General features: G+C 43.9%; 1 protein-coding gene across 1 annotated transcript in view; it reads left to right on the top strand.

Moving 5' to 3' along the window:
- The window catches only part of LOC110502326 (cilia- and flagella-associated protein 47), a 106,063-nt gene that overhangs the window by 71,138 nt on the left and 17,425 nt on the right, over positions 1 to 17,500 (top strand). The gene's annotated exons all lie outside the window — the stretch shown is intronic.

Genomic DNA, 17,500 nt, shown 5'->3' with positions numbered 1-17,500 from the left:
ACCTTCTCCTGTTATAGTAGGGAAGAGACAGTCACCTTCTCCTGTTATAGTAGGGAAGAGACAGTCACCTTCTCCTGTTATAGTAGGGAAGAGACAGTCACCTTCTCCTGTTATAGTAGGGAAGAGACAGTCACCATCTCCTGTTATAGTAAGGAAGAGACAGTCACCTTCTCCTGCTATAGTAGGGAAGAGACAGTCACCTTCTCCTGTTATAGTAGGGAAGAGACAGTCACCTTCTCCTGTTATAGTAGGAAAGAGACAGTCACCTTCTCCTGTTATAGTAGGGAAGAGAACAGACAGGTAAGAGACAGTCACCTTCTCCTGTTATAGTAGGAAAGAGACAGTCACCTTCTCCTGTTATAGTAGGGAAGAGACAGTCACCTTCTCCTGTTATAGTAGGGAAGAGACAGTCACCTTCTCCTGTTATAGTAGGGAAGAGACAGTCACCTTCTCCTGTTATAGTAGGGAAGAGAACAGACAGGTAAGAGACAGTCACCTTCTCCTGTTATAGTAGGGAAGAGAACAGACAGGTAAGAGACAGATACCTTCTCCTGTTATAGTAGGGAAGAAACAGTCACCTTCTCCTGTTATAGTAGGGAAGAAACAGACAGGTAAGAGACAGACACCTTCTCCTGTTATAGTAGGGAAGAGACAGTCACCTTCTCCTGTTATAGTAGGGAAGAGAACAGACAGGTAAGAGACAGACACCTTCTCCTGTTATAGTAGGGAAGAGACATTCACCTTCTCCTGTTATAGTAGGGAAGAGAACAGACAGATAAGAGACAGACACCTTCTCCTGTTATAGTAGGGAAGAGACAGTCACCTTCTCCTGTTATAGTAGGGAAGAGAACAGACAGGTAAGAGACAGACACCTTCTCCTGTTATAGTAGGGAAGAGACAGTCACCTTCTCCTGTTATAGTAGGGAAGAGACAGACACCTTCTCCTGCTATAGTAGGGAAGAGACAGTCACCTTCTCCTGTTATAGTAGGGAAGAGACAGACACCTTCTCCTGTTATAGTAGGGAAGAGACAGTCACCTTCTCCTGCTATAGTAGGGAAGAGACAGACACCGTCTCCTGTTATAGTAGGGAAGAGACAGTCACCTTCTCCTGTTATAGTAGGGAAGAGACAGTCACCTTCTCCTGTTATAGTAGGGAAGAGACAGTCACCTTCTCCTGTTATAGTAGGGAAGAGACAGTCACCTTCTCCTGTTATAGTAGGGAAGAGACAGTCACCTTCTCCTGCTATAGTAGGGAAGAGACAGACACCTTCTCCTGTTATAGTAGGGAAGAGACAGTCACCTTCTCCTGTTATAGTAGGTAAGCGACAGTCACCTTCTCCTGCTGTAGTAGTGAAGAGACAGTCACCTTCTCCTGCTATAGTAGGGAAGAGACAGTCACCTTCTCCTGCTATAGTAGGGAAGAGACAGTCACCTTCTCCTGCTGTAGTAGGGAAGAGACAGACACCTTCTCCTGCTGTAGTAGGGAAGAGAACAGACAGGTAAGAGACAGTCACCTTCTCCTGTTATAGTAGGGAAGAGACAGTCACCTTCTCCTGTTGTAGTAGGGAAGAGACAGTCACCTTCTCCTGCTATAGTAGGGAAGAGAACAGACAGGTAAGAGACAGTCACCTTCTCCTGTTATAGTAGGGAAGAGACAGTCACCTTCTCCTGTTGTAGTAGGGAAGAGACAGTCACCTTCTCCTGTTATAGTAGGGAAGAGACAGACACCTTCTCCTGCTGTAGTAGGGAAGAGAACAGACAGGTAAGAGACAGTCACCTTCTCCTGCTATAGTAGGGAAGAGACAGTCACCTTCTCCTGTTGTAGTAGGGAAGAGACAGTCACCTTCTCCTGTTATAGTAGGGAAGAGACAGTCACCTTCTCCTGCTATAGTATGGAAGAGACAGTCACCTTCTCCTGCTATAGTAGGGAAGAGACAGTCACCTTCTCCTGCTATAGTAGGGAAGAGACAGTCACCTTCTCCTGCTGTAGTAGGGAAGAGACAGTTACCTTCTCCTGTTATAGTAGGGAAGAGACAGTCACCTTCTCCTGTTATAGTAGGGAAGAGACAGACACCTTCTCCTGTTATAGTAGGGAAGAGACAGACACCTTCTCCTGTTATAGTAGGGAAGAGAACAGACAGGTAAGAGACAGTCACCTTCTCCTGCTATAGTAGGGAAGAGACAGACACCTTCTCCTGTTATAGTAGGGAATAGACAGTCACCTTCTCCTGTTATAGTAGGGAAGAGACAGACACCTTCTCCTGTTATAGTAGGGAAGAGACAGACACCTTCTCCTGTTATAGTAGGGAAGAGAACAGACAGGTAAGAGACAGTCACCTTCTCCTGTTATAGTAGGGAAGAGACGGACACCTTCTCCTGTTATAGTAGGGAAGAGACAGACACCTTCTCCTGTTATAGTAGGGAAGAGACAGACACCTTCTCCTGTTATAGTAGGGAAGAGACAGACACCTTCTCCTGTTATAGTAGGGAAGAGACAGACACCTTCTCCTGTTATAGTAGGGAAGAGACAGTCACCTTCTCCTGCTATAGTAGGGAAGAGAACAGACAGGTAAGAGACAGTCACCTTCTCCTGTTATAGTAGGGAAGAGACAGACACCTTCTCCTGTTATAGTAGGGAAGAGACAGACACCTTCTCCTGCTATAGTAGGGAAGAGAACAGACAGGTAAGAGACAGTCACCTTCTCCTGTTATAGTAGGGAAGAGACAGACACCTTCTCCTGTTATAGTAGGGAAGAGACAGTCACCTTCTCCTGCTATAGTAGGTAAAAGACAGTCACCTTCTCCTGTTATAGTAGGGAAGAGACAGACACCTTCTCCTGTTATAGTAGGGAAGAGACAGACACCTTCTCCTGTTATAGTAGGGAAGAGACAGTCACCTTCTCCTGCTATAGTAGGGAAGAGAACAGACAGGTAAGAGACAGTCACCTTCTCCTGTTATAGTAGGGAAGAGAACAGACAGGTAAGAGACAGACACCTTCTCCTGTTATAGTAGGGAAGAAACAGACAGGTAAGAGACAGACACCTTCTCCTGTTACAGTAGGGAAGAGACAGTCACCTTCTCCTGTTATAGTAGGGAAGAGACAGACACCTTCTCCTGCTGTAGTAGGGAAGAGACAGACACCTTCTCCTGTTATAGTAGGGAAGAGACAGTCACCTTCTCCTGCTATAGTAGGTAAGAGACAGTCACCTTCTCCTGTTATAGTAGGGAAGAGACAGACACCTTCTCCTGTTATAGTAGGGAAGAGACAGTCACCTTCTCCTGTTATAGTAGGGAAGAGACAGTCACCATCTCCTGTTATAGTAGGGAAGAGACAGTCACCTTCTCCTGCTATAGTAGGGAAGAGACAGTCACCTTCTCCTGTTATAGTAGGGAAGAGACAGTCACCTTCTCCTGTTATAGTAGGAAAGAGACAGTCACCTTCTCCTGTTATAGTAGGGAAGAGAACAGACAGGTAAGAGACAGACAGGTAAGAGACAGTCACCTTCTCCTGTTATAGTAGGGAAGAGAACAGACAGGTAAGAGACAGTCACCTTCTCCTGTTATAGTAGGAAAGAGACAGTCACCTTCTCCTGTTATAGTAGGGAAGAGACAGTCACCTTCTCCTGTTATAGTAGGGAAGAGACAGTCACCTTCTCCTGTTATAGTAGGGAAGAGACAGTCACCTTCTCCTGTTATAGTAGGGAAGAGAACAGACAGGTAAGAGACAGTCACCTTCTCCTGTTATAGTAGGGAAGAGAACAGACAGGTAAGAGACAGATACCTTCTCCTGTTATAGTAGGGAAGAAACAGTCACCTTCTCCTGTTATAGTAGGGAAGAAACAGACAGGTAAGAGACAGACACCTTCTCCTGTTATAGTAGGGAAGAGACAGTCACCTTCTCCTGTTATAGTAGGGAAGAGAACAGACAGGTAAGAGACAGACACCTTCTCCTGTTATAGTAGGGAAGAGACAGTCACCTTCTCCTGTTATAGTAGGGAAGAGACAGACACCTTCTCCTGCTATAGTAGGGAAGAGACAGTCACCTTCTCCTGTTATAGTAGGGAAGAGACAGACACCTTCTCCTGTTATAGTAGGGAAGAGACAGTCACCTTCTCCTGCTATAGTAGGGAAGAGACAGACACCGTCTCCTGTTATAGTAGGGAAGAGACAGTCACCTTCTCCTGTTATAGTAGGGAAGAGACAGTCACCTTCTCCTGTTATAGTAGGGAAGAGACAGTCACCTTCTCCTGTTATAGTAGGGAAGAGACAGTCACCTTCTCCTGTTATAGTAGGGAAGAGACAGTCACCTTCTCCTGCTATAGTAGGGAAGAGACAGACACCTTCTCCTGTTATAGTAGGGAAGAGACAGTCACCTTCTCCTGTTATAGTAGGTAAGAGACAGTCACCTTCTCCTGCTGTAGTAGTGAAGAGACAGTCACCTTCTCCTGCTATAGTAGGGAAGAGACAGTCACCTTCTCCTGCTATAGTAGGGAAGAGACAGTCACCTTCTCCTGCTGTAGTAGGGAAGAGACAGACACCTTCTCCTGCTGTAGTAGGGAAGAGAACAGACAGGTAAGAGACAGTCACCTTCTCCTGTTATAGTAGGGAAGAGACAGTCACCTTCTCCTGTTGTAGTAGGGAAGAGACAGTCACCTTCTCCTGCTATAGTAGGAAAGAGAACAGACAGGTAAGAGACAGTCACCTTCTCCTGTTATAGTAGGGAAGAGACAGTCACCTTCTCCTGTTGTAGTAGGGAAGAGACAGTCACCTTCTCCTGTTATAGTAGGGAAGAGACAGACACCTTCTCCTGCTGTAGTAGGGAAGAGAACAGACAGGTAAGAGACAGTCACCTTCTCCTGCTATAGTAGGGAAGAGACAGTCACCTTCTCCTGTTGTAGTAGGGAAGAGACAGTCACCTTCTCCTGTTATAGTAGGGAAGAGACAGTCACCTTCTCCTGCTATAGTATGGAAGAGACAGTCACCTTCTCCTGCTATAGTAGGGAAGAGACAGTCACCTTCTCCTGCTATAGTAGGGAAGAGACAGTCACCTTCTCCTGCTGTAGTAGGGAAGAGACAGTTACCTTCTCCTGTTATAGTAGGGAAGAGACAGTCACCTTCTCCTGTTATAGTAGGGAAGAGACAGACACCTTCGCCTGTTATAGTAGGGAAGAGACAGACACCTTCTCCTGTTATAGTAGGGAAGAGAACAGACAGGTAAGAGACAGTCACCTTCTCCTGCTATAGTAGGGAAGAGACAGACACCTTCTCCTGTTATAGTAGGGAATAGACAGTCACCTTCTCCTGTTATAGTAGGGAAGAGACAGACACCTTCTCCTGTTATAGTAGGGAAGAGACAGACACCTTCTCCTGTTATAGTAGGGAAGAGAACAGACAGGTAAGAGACAGTCACCTTCTCCTGTTATAGTAGGGAAGAGACGGACACCTTCTCCTGTTATAGTAGGGAAGAGACAGACACCTTCTCCTGTTATAGTAGGGAAGAGACAGACACCTTCTCCTGTTATAGTAGGGAAGAGACAGACACCTTCTCCTGTTATAGTAGGGAAGAGACAGACACCTTCTCCTGTTATAGTAGGGAAGAGACAGACACCTTCTCATGTTATAGTAGGGAAGAGACAGACACCTTCTCCTGTTATAGTAGGGAAGAGACAGACACCTTCTCCTGTTATAGTAGGGAAGAGACAGTCACCTTCTCCTGTTATAGTAGGGAAGAGACAGTCACCTTCTCCTGTTATAGTAGGAAAGAGACAGTCACCTTCTCCTGTTATAGTAGGGAAGAGACAGTCACCTTCTCCTGCTATAGTAGGGAAGAGAACAGACAGGTAAGAGACAGTCACCTTCTCCTGTTATAGTAGGGAAGAGACAGACACCTTCTCCTGTTATAGTAGGGAAGAGACAGACACCTTCTCCTGCTATAGTAGGGAAGAGAACAGACAGGTAAGAGACAGTCACCTTCTCCTGTTATAGTAGGGAAGAGACAGACACCTTCTCCTGTTATAGTAGGGAAGAGACAGTCACCTTCTCCTGCTATAGTAGGTAAGAGACAGTCACCTTCTCCTGTTATAGTAGGGAAGAGACAGACACCTTCTCCTGTTATAGTAGGGAAGAGACAGACACCTTCTCCTGTTATAGTAGGGAAGAGACAGTCACCTTCTCCTGCTATAGTAGGGAAGAGAACAGACAGGTAAGAGACAGTCACCTTCTCCTGTTATAGTAGGGAAGAGAACAGACAGGTAAGAGACAGACACCTTCTCCTGTTATAGTAGGGAAGAAACAGACAGGTAAGAGACAGACACCTTCTCCTGTTACAGTAGGGAAGAGACAGTCACCTTCTCCTGTTATAGTAGGGAAGAGACAGACACCTTCTCCTGCTGTAGTAGGGAAGAGACAGACACCTTCTCCTGTTATAGTAGGGAAGAGACAGTCACCTTCTCCTGCTATAGTAGGTAAGAGACAGTCACCTTCTCCTGTTATAGTAGGGAAGAGACAGACACCTTCTCCTGTTATAGTAGGGAAGAGACAGTCACCTTCTCCTGTTATAGTAGGGAAGAGACAGTCACCATCTCCTGTTATAGTAGGGAAGAGACAGTCACCTTCTCCTGCTATAGTAGGGAAGAGACAGTCACCTTCTCCTGTTATAGTAGGGAAGAGACAGTCACCTTCTCCTGTTATAGTAGGAAAGAGACAGTCACCTTCTCCTGTTATAGTAGGGAAGAGAACAGACAGGTAAGAGACAGACAGGTAAGAGACAGTCACCTTCTCCTGTTATAGTAGGGAAGAGAACAGACAGGTAAGAGACAGTCACCTTCTCCTGTTATAGTAGGAAAGAGACAGTCACCTTCTCCTGTTATAGTAGGGAAGAGACAGTCACCTTCTCCTGTTATAGTAGGGAAGAGACAGTCACCTTCTCCTGTTATAGTAGGGAAGAGACAGTCACCTTCTCCTGTTATAGTAGGGAAGAGACAGTCACCTTCTCCTGTTATAGTAGGGAAGAGAACAGACAGGTAAGAGACAGTCACCTTCTCCTGTTATAGTAGGGAAGAGAACAGACAGGTAAGAGACAGATACCTTCTCCTGTTATAGTAGGGAAGAAACAGTCACCTTCTCCTGTTATAGTAGGGAAGAAACAGACAGGTAAGAGACAGACACCTTCTCCTGTTATAGTAGGGAAGAGACAGTCACCTTCTCCTGTTATAGTAGGGAAGAGAACAGACAGGTAAGAGACAGACACCTTCTCCTGTTATAGTAGGGAAGAGACAGTCACCTTCTCCTGTTATAGTAGGGAAGAGACAGACACCTTCTCCTGCTATAGTAGGGAAGAGACAGTCACCTTCTCCTGTTATAGTAGGGAAGAGACAGACACCTTCTCCTGTTATAGTAGGGAAGAGACAGTCACCTTCTCCTGCTATAGTAGGGAAGAGACAGACACCGTCTCCTGTTATAGTAGGGAAGAGACAGTCACCTTCTCCTGTTATAGTAGGGAAGAGACAGTCACCTTCTCCTGTTATAGTAGGGAAGAGACAGTCACCTTCTCCTGTTATAGTAGGGAAGAGACAGTCACCTTCTCCTGTTATAGTAGGGAAGAGACAGTCACCTTCTCCTGCTATAGTAGGGAAGAGACAGACACCTTCTCCTGTTATAGTAGGGAAGAGACAGTCACCTTCTCCTGTTATAGTAGGTAAGAGACAGTCACCTTCTCCTGCTGTAGTAGTGAAGAGACAGTCACCTTCTCCTGCTATAGTAGGGAAGAGACAGTCACCTTCTCCTGCTATAGTAGGGAAGAGACAGTCACCTTCTCCTGCTGTAGTAGGGAAGAGACAGACACCTTCTCCTGCTGTAGTAGGGAAGAGAACAGACAGGTAAGAGACAGTCACCTTCTCCTGTTATAGTAGGGAAGAGACAGTCACCTTCTCCTGTTGTAGTAGGGAAGAGACAGTCACCTTCTCCTGCTATAGTAGGAAAGAGAACAGACAGGTAAGAGACAGTCACCTTCTCCTGTTATAGTAGGGAAGAGACAGTCACCTTCTCCTGTTGTAGTAGGGAAGAGACAGTCACCTTCTCCTGTTATAGTAGGGAAGAGACAGACACCTTCTCCTGCTGTAGTAGGGAAGAGAACAGACAGGTAAGAGACAGTCACCTTCTCCTGCTATAGTAGGGAAGAGACAGTCACCTTCTCCTGTTGTAGTAGGGAAGAGACAGTCACCTTCTCCTGTTATAGTAGGGAAGAGACAGTCACCTTCTCCTGCTATAGTATGGAAGAGACAGTCACCTTCTCCTGCTATAGTAGGGAAGAGACAGTCACCTTCTCCTGCTATAGTAGGGAAGAGACAGTCACCTTCTCCTGCTGTAGTAGGGAAGAGACAGTTACCTTCTCCTGTTATAGTAGGGAAGAGACAGTCACCTTCTCCTGTTATAGTAGGGAAGAGACAGACACCTTCTCCTGTTATAGTAGGGAAGAGACAGACACCTTCTCCTGTTATAGTAGGGAAGAGAACAGACAGGTAAGAGACAGTCACCTTCTCCTGCTATAGTAGGGAAGAGACAGACACCTTCTCCTGTTATAGTAGGGAATAGACAGTCACCTTCTCCTGTTATAGTAGGGAAGAGACAGACACCTTCTCCTGTTATAGTAGGGAAGAGACAGACACCTTCTCCTGTTATAGTAGGGAAGAGAACAGACAGGTAAGAGACAGTCACCTTCTCCTGTTATAGTAGGGAAGAGACGGACACCTTCTCCTGTTATAGTAGGGAAGAGACAGACACCTTCTCCTGTTATAGTAGGGAAGAGACAGACACCTTCTCCTGTTATAGTAGGGAAGAGACAGACACCTTCTCCTGTTATAGTAGGGAAGAGACAGACACCTTCTCCTGTTATAGTAGGGAAGAGACAGACACCTTCTCATGTTATAGTAGGGAAGAGACAGACACCTTCTCCTGTTATAGTAGGGAAGAGACAGACACCTTCTCCTGTTATAGTAGGGAAGAGACAGTCACCTTCTCCTGTTATAGTAGGGAAGAGACAGTCACCTTCTCCTGTTATAGTAGGAAAGAGACAGTCACCTTCTCCTGTTATAGTAGGGAAGAGACAGTCACCTTCTCCTGCTATAGTAGGGAAGAGAACAGACAGGTAAGAGACAGTCACCTTCTCCTGTTATAGTAGGGAAGAGACAGACACCTTCTCCTGTTATAGTAGGGAAGAGACAGACACCTTCTCCTGCTATAGTAGGGAAGAGAACAGACAGGTAAGAGACAGTCACCTTCTCCTGTTATAGTAGGGAAGAGACAGACACCTTCTCCTGTTATAGTAGGGAAGAGACAGTCACCTTCTCCTGCTATAGTAGGTAAGAGACAGTCACCTTCTCCTGTTATAGTAGGGAAGAGACAGACACCTTCTCCTGTTATAGTAGGGAAGAGACAGACACCTTCTCCTGTTATAGTAGGGAAGAGACAGTCACCTTCTCCTGCTATAGTAGGGAAGAGAACAGACAGGTAAGAGACAGTCACCTTCTCCTGTTATAGTAGGGAAGAGAACAGACAGGTAAGAGACAGACACCTTCTCCTGTTATAGTAGGGAAGAAACAGACAGGTAAGAGACAGACACCTTCTCCTGTTACAGTAGGGAAGAGACAGTCACCTTCTCCTGTTATAGTAGGGAAGAGACAGACACCTTCTCCTGCTGTAGTAGGGAAGAGACAGACACCTTCTCCTGTTATAGTAGGGAAGAGACAGTCACCTTCTCCTGCTATAGTAGGTAAGAGACAGTCACCTTCTCCTGTTATAGTAGGGAAGAGACAGACACCTTCTCCTGTTATAGTAGGGAAGAGACAGTCACCTTCTCCTGTTATAGTAGGGAAGAGACAGTCACCATCTCCTGTTATAGTAGGGAAGAGACAGTCACCTTCTCCTGCTATAGTAGGGAAGAGACAGTCACCTTCTCCTGTTATAGTAGGGAAGAGACAGTCACCTTCTCCTGTTATAGTAGGAAAGAGACAGTCACCTTCTCCTGTTATAGTAGGGAAGAGAACAGACAGGTAAGAGACAGACAGGTAAGAGACAGTCACCTTCTCCTGTTATAGTAGGGAAGAGAACAGACAGGTAAGAGACAGTCACCTTCTCCTGTTATAGTAGGAAAGAGACAGTCACCTTCTCCTGTTATAGTAGGGAAGAGACAGTCACCTTCTCCTGTTATAGTAGGGAAGAGACAGTCACCTTCTCCTGTTATAGTAGGGAAGAGACAGTCACCTTCTCCTGTTATAGTAGGGAAGAGAACAGACAGGTAAGAGACAGTCACCTTCTCCTGTTATAGTAGGGAAGAGAACAGACAGGTAAGAGACAGATACCTTCTCCTGTTATAGTAGGGAAGAAACAGTCACCTTCTCCTGTTATAGTAGGGAAGAAACAGACAGGTAAGAGACAGACACCTTCTCCTGTTATAGTAGGGAAGAGACAGTCACCTTCTCCTGTTATAGTAGGGAAGAGAACAGACAGGTAAGAGACAGACACCTTCTCCTGTTATAGTAGGGAAGAGACAGTCACCTTCTCCTGTTATAGTAGGGAAGAGAACAGACAGATAAGAGACAGACACCTTCTCCTGTTATAGTAGGGAAGAGACAGTCACCTTCTCCTGTTATAGTAGGGACGAGAACAGACAGGTAAGAGACAGACACCTTCTCCTGTTATAGTAGGGAAGAGACAGTCACCTTCTCCTGTTATAGTAGGGAAGAGACAGACACCTTCTCCTGCTATAGTAGGGAAGAGACAGTCACCTTCTCCTGTTATAGTAGGGAAGAGACAGACACCTTCTCCTGTTATAGTAGGGAAGAGACAGTCACCTTCTCCTGCTATAGTAGGGAAGAGACAGACACCGTCTCCTGTTATAGTAGGGAAGAGACAGTCACCTTCTCCTGTTATAGTAGGGAAGAGACAGTCACCTTCTCCTGTTATAGTAGGGAAGAGACAGTCACCTTCTCCTGTTATAGTAGGGAAGAGACAGTCACCTTCTCCTGTTATAGTAGGGAAGAGACAGTCACCTTCTCCTGCTATAGTAGGGAAGAGACAGACACCTTCTCCTGTTATAGTAGGGAAGAGACAGTCACCTTCTCCTGTTATAGTAGGTAAGAGACAGTCACCTTCTCCTGCTGTAGTAGTGAAGAGACAGTCACCTTCTCCTGCTATAGTAGGGAAGAGACAGTCACCTTCTCCTGCTATAGTAGGGAAGAGACAGTCACCTTCTCCTGCTGTAGTAGGGAAGAGACAGACACCTTCTCCTGCTGTAGTAGGGAAGAGAACAGACAGGTAAGAGACAGTCACCTTCTCCTGTTATAGTAGGGAAGAGACAGTCACCTTCTCCTGTTGTAGTAGGGAAGAGACAGTCACCTTCTCCTGTTATAGTAGGGAAGAGACAGACACCTTCTCCTGCTGTAGTAGGGAAGAGAACAGACAGGTAAGAGACAGTCACCTTCTCCTGCTATAGTGGGGAAGAGACAGTCACCTTCTCCTGTTGTAGTAGGGAAGAGACAGTCACCTTCTCCTGTTATAGTAGGGAAGAGACAGTCACCTTCTCCTGCTATAGTATGGAAGAGACAGTCACCTTCTCCTGCTATAGTAGGGAAGAGACAGTCACCTTCTCCTGCTATAGTAGGGAAGAGACAGTCACCTTCTCCTGCTGTAGTAGGGAAGAGACAGTTACCTTCTCCTGTTATAGTAGGGAAGAGACAGTCACCTTCTCCTGTTATAGTAGGGAAGAGACAGACACCCTCTCCTGTTATAGTAGGGAAGAGACAGACACCTTCTCCTGTTATAGTAGGGAAGAGAACAGACAGGTAAGAGACAGTCACCTTCTCCTGCTATAGTAGGGAAGAGACAGACACCTTCTCCTGTTATAGTAGGGAATAGACAGTCACCTTCTCCTGTTATAGTAGGGAAGAGACAGACACCTTCTCCTGTTATAGTAGGGAAGAGAACAGACAGGTAAGAGACAGTCACCTTCTCCTGTTATAGTAGGGAAGAGACGGACACCTTCTCCTGTTATAGTAGGGAAGAGACAGACACCTTCTCCTGTTATAGTAGGGAAGAGACAGACACCTTCTCCTGTTATAGTAGGGAAGAGACAGACACCTTCTCCTGTTATAGTAGGGAAGAGACAGACACTTTCTCATGTTATAGTAGGGAAGAGACAGTCACCTTCTCCTGCTATAGTAGGGAAGAGAACAGACAGGTAAGAGACAGTCACCTTCTCCTGTTATAGTAGGGAAGAGACAGACACCTTCTCCTGTTATAGTAGGGAAGAGACAGACACCTTCTCCTGCTATAGTAGGGAAGAGAACAGACAGGTAAGAGACAGTCACCTTCTCCTGTTATAGTAGGGAAGAGACAGACACCTTCTCCTGTTATAGTAGGGAAGAGACAGTCACCTTCTCCTGCTATAGTAGGTAAGAGACAGACACCTTCTTCTGTTATAGTAGGGAAGAGACAGTCACCTTCTCCTGCTATAGTAGGGAAGAGAACAGACAGGTAAGAGACAGTCACCTTCTCCTGCTATAGTAGGGAAGAGAACAGACAGGTAAGAGACAGTCACCTTCTCCTGTTATAGTAGGGAAGAGAACAGACAGGTAAGAGACAGACACCTTCTCCTGTTATAGTAGGGAAGAAACAGACAGGTAAGAGACAGACACCTTCTCCTGTTACAGTAGGGAAGAGACAGTCACCTTCTCCTGTTATAGTAGGGAAGAGACAGACACCTTCTCCTGCTGTAGTAGGGAAGAGACAGACACCTTCTCCTGTTATAGTAGGGAAGAGACAGACACCTTCTCCTGTTATAGTAGGGAAGAGACAGTCACCTTCTCCTGCTATAGTAGGGAAGAGACAGACACCTTCTCCTGTTATAGTAGGGAATAGACAGTCACCTTCTCCTGTTATAGTAGGGAAGAGACAGACACCTTCTCCTGTTATAGTAGGGAAGAGACAGACACCTTCTCCTGTTATAGTAGGGAAGAGAACAGACAGGTAAGAGACAGTCACCTTCTCCTGTTATAGTAGGGAAGAGACGGACACCTTCTCCTGTTATAGTAGGGAAGAGACAGACACCTTCTCCTGTTATAGTAGGGAAGAGACAGACACCTTCTCCTGTTATAGTAGGGAAGAGACAGACACCTTCTCCTGTTATAGTAGGGAAGAGACAGACACCTTCTCCTGTTATAGTAGGGAAGAGACAGTCACCTTCTCCTGCTATAGTAGGGAAGAGAACAGACAGGTAAGAGACAGTCACCTTCTCCTGTTATAGTAGGGAAGAGACAGACATCTTCTCCTGTTATAGTAGGGAAGAGACAGACACCTTCTCCTGCTATAGTAGGGAAGAGAACAGACAGGTAAGAGACAGTCACCTTCTCCTGTTATAGTAGGGAAGAGACAGACACCTTCTCCTGTTATAGTAGGGAAGAGACAGTCACCTTCTCCTGCTATAGTAGGTAAGAGACAGTCACCTTCTCCTGTTATAGTAGGGAAGAGACAGACACCTTCTCCTGTTATAGTAGGGAAGAGACAGACACCTTCTCCTGTTATAGTAGGGAAGAGACAGTCACCTTCTCCTGCTATAGTAGGGAAGAGAACAGACAGGTAAGAGACAGTCACCTTCTCCTGTTATAGTAGGGAAGAGAACAGACAGGTAAGAGACAGACACCTTCTCCTGCTATAGTAGGGAAGAAACAGACAGGTAAGAGACAGACACCTTCTCCTGTTACAGTAGGGAAGAGACAGTCACCTTCTCCTGTTATAGTAGGGAAGAGACAGACACCTTCTCCTGCTGTAGTAGGGAAGAGACAGACACCTTCTCCTGTTATAGTAGGGAAGAGACAGACACCTTCTCCTGTTATAGTAGGGAAGAGACAGTCACCTTCTCCTGCTGTAGTAGGGAAGAGACAGACACCTTCTCCTGTTATAGTAGGGAAGTGAACAGACAGGTAAGAGACAGATAGGGAAGAGACAGACCGGGAAGAGACAGACAGGGAAGAGACAAACAGGGAAGAGACAGACAGGTTAGAGACAAACAGGGAAGAGTCAGACAGGGAAGAGACAGACAGGGAAGAGACAGACAGGGAAGAGACAGATAGGGAAGAGACAGACAGGGAAGAGACAGACAGGGAAGAGACAGACAGGGAAGAGACAGACAGGTAAGAGACAGTCACCTTCTCCTGTTATAGTAGGGAAGAGAACAGACGGGGAAGAGACAGTCACCTTCTCCTGTTATAGTAGGGAAGAGAACAGACAGGTAAGAGACAGTCACCTTCTCCTGTTATAGTAGGGAAGTGAACAGACAGGTAAGAGACAGATAGGGAAGAGACAGACAGGGAAGAGACAGACCGGGAAGAGACAGACAGGGAAGAGACAAACATGGAAGAGACAGACAGGTTAGAGACAAACAGGGAAGAGTCAGACAGGGAAGAGACAGACAGGGAAGAGACAGACAGGGAAGAGACAGATAGGGAAGAGACAGACAGGGAAGAGACAGACAGGGAAGAGACAGACAGGGAAGAGACAGACAGGTAAGAGACAGAGAGGAAAGAGACAGACAGGTTAGAGACAAACAGGGAAGAGTCAGACAGGGAAGAGACGGACAGGGAAGAGACAGACAGGGAAGAGACAGACAGGGAAGAGACAGACAGGGAAGAGACAGACAGGTAAGAGACAGACAGGGAAGAGACAGACACCTTGACTGTACTGGACAGACTTCAGGGCCTGTATTCACTAAGCATCTGAGAGTAGGAGAGCTGATCTAGCATCTGGTCCTCTCTCTAGTATTCATTATGATCTAAAAGGCTAACCTGATCCCAGATCAGCACTAGGATCTGGTCCTCTCTAGTATTCATTGTGATCTAAAAGGCTAACCTGATCCCAGATCAGCACTAGGATCTGGTCCTCTCTCTAGTATTCATTATGATCTAAAAGGCTAACCTGATCCCAGATCAGCACTAGGATCTGGTCCTCTCTCTAGTATTCATTATGATTTAAAAGGCTAACCTGATCCCAGATCAGCACTCCTACTCTCATATATTTTGTGGATACGGGCGTTGATCTCTGTCATGTTATCTCAACCTTATTGTATTGGACACTGTGTCATTGGGAATCAGGTTGAATGAACGATTGGATGTAAATAAATAATATTTATTGATCCCCTGAGGGATTTGTTGATTGTTACTAATGGCAACAAATAGAACATAGTAGTGGTAGTATAATAGAACATAGTAGTGGTAGTATAATAGAACATAGTAGTGGTAGTATAATAGAACATAGTAGTGGTAGTATAATAGAACATAGTAGTGGTAGTATAATAGAACATAGTAGTGGTAGTATAATAGAACATAGTAGTGGTAGTATAATATAACATAGTAGTGGTAGTATAATAGAACATAGTAGTGGTAGTATAATAGAACATAGTAGTGGTAGTATAATAGAACATAGTAGTGGTAGTATAATAGAACATAGTAGTGGTAGTATAATAGAACATAGTAGTGGTAGTATAATAGAACATAGTAGTGGTAGTATAATAGAACATAGTAGTGGTAGTATAATAGAACATAGTAGTGGTAGTATAATAGAACATAGTAGTGGTAGTATAATAGAACATAGTAGTGGTAGTATAATAGAACATAGTAGTGGTAGTATAATAGAACATAGTAGTGGTAGTATAATAGAACATAGTAGTGGTAGCATAATAGAACATAGTAGTGGTAGCATAATAGAACATAGTAGTGGTAGTATAATAGAACATAGTAGTGGTAGTATAATAGAACATAGTAGTGGTAGTATAATAGAACATAGTAGTGGTAGTATAATAGAACATAGTAGTGGTAGTATAATAGAACATAGTAGTGGTAGTATAATAGAACATAGTAGTGGTAGTATAATAGAACATAGTAGTGGTAGTATAATAGAACATAGTAGTGGTAGTATAATAGAACATAGTAGTGGTAGTATAATAGAACATAGTAGTGGTAGTATAATAGAACATAGTAGTGGTAGTATAATAGAACATAGTAGTGGTAGTATAATAGAACATAGTAGTGGTAGCATAATAGAACATAGTAGTGGTAGTATAATAGAACATAGTAGTGGTAGCATAATAGAACATAGTAGTGGTAGCATAATAGAACATAGTAGTGGTAGAATAATAGAACATAGTAGTGGTAGCATAATAGAACATAGTAGTGGTAGTATAATAGAACATAGTAGTGGTAGCATAATAGAACATAGTAGTGGTAGCATAATAGAACATAGTAGTGGTAGTATAATAGAACATAGTAGTGGTAGCATAATAGAACATAGTAGTGGTAGCATAATAGAACATAGTAGTGGTAGTATAATAGAACATAGTAGTGGTAGTATAATAGAACATAGTAGTGGTAGCATAATAGAACATAGTAGTGGTAGTATAATAGAACATAGTAGTGGTAGCATAATAGAACATAGTAGTGGTAGTATAATAGAACATAGTAGTGGTAGTATAATAGAACATAGTAGTGGTAGTATAATAGAACATAGTAGTGGTAGTATAATAGAACATAGTAGTGGTAGTATAATAGAACATAGTAGTGGTAGTATAATAGAACATAGTAGTGGTAGTATAATAGAACATAGTAGTGGTAGTATAATAGAACATAGTAGTGGTAGTATAATAGAACATAGTAGTGGTAGTATAATAGAACATAGTAGTGGTAGTATAATAGAACATAGTAGTGGTAGTATAATAGAACATAGTAGTGGTAGTATAATAGAACATAGTAGTGGTAGTATAATAGAACATAGTAGTGGTAGTATAATAGAACATAGTAGTGGTAGTATAATAGAACATAGTAGTGGTAGTATAATAGAACATAGTAGTGGTAGTATAATAGAACATAGTAGTGGTAGTATAATAGAACATAGTAGTGGTAGTATAATAGAACATAGTAGTGGTAGCATAATAGAACATAGTAGTGGTAGTATAATAGAACATAGTAGTGGTAGTATAATAGAACATAGTAGTGGTAGTATAATAGAACATAGTAGTGGTAGTATAATAGAACATAGTAGTGGTAGTATAATAGAACATAGTAGTGGTAGTATAATAGAACATAGTAGTGGTAGCATAATAGAACATAGTAGTGGTAGTATAATAGAACATAGTAGTGGTAGTATAATAGAACATAGTAGTGGTAGTATAATAGAACATAGTAGTGGTAGTATAATAGAACATAGTAGTGGTAGTATAATATAACATAGTAGTGGTAGTATAATAGAACATAGTAGTGGTAGTATAATAGAACATAGTAGTGGTAGTATAATAGAACATAGTAGTGGTAGTATAATAGAACATAGTAGTGGTAGTATAATAGAACATAGTAGTGGTAGTATAATAGAACATAGTAGTGGTAGTATAATATAACATAGTAGTGGTAGTATAATAGAACATAGTAGTGGTAGTATAATAGAACATAGTAGTGGTA

The sequence above is a fragment of the Oncorhynchus mykiss genome, chromosome 18 (assembly GCF_057628025.1).
Source record: "Oncorhynchus mykiss isolate SJ-2025 chromosome 18, ASM5762802v1, whole genome shotgun sequence".
NCBI lineage: Eukaryota > Metazoa > Chordata > Actinopteri > Salmoniformes > Salmonidae > Oncorhynchus > Oncorhynchus mykiss.
The sequence above is the reverse complement of the archived record's forward strand: the minus strand, read 5'-3'. Positions and strand labels throughout refer to the sequence as shown.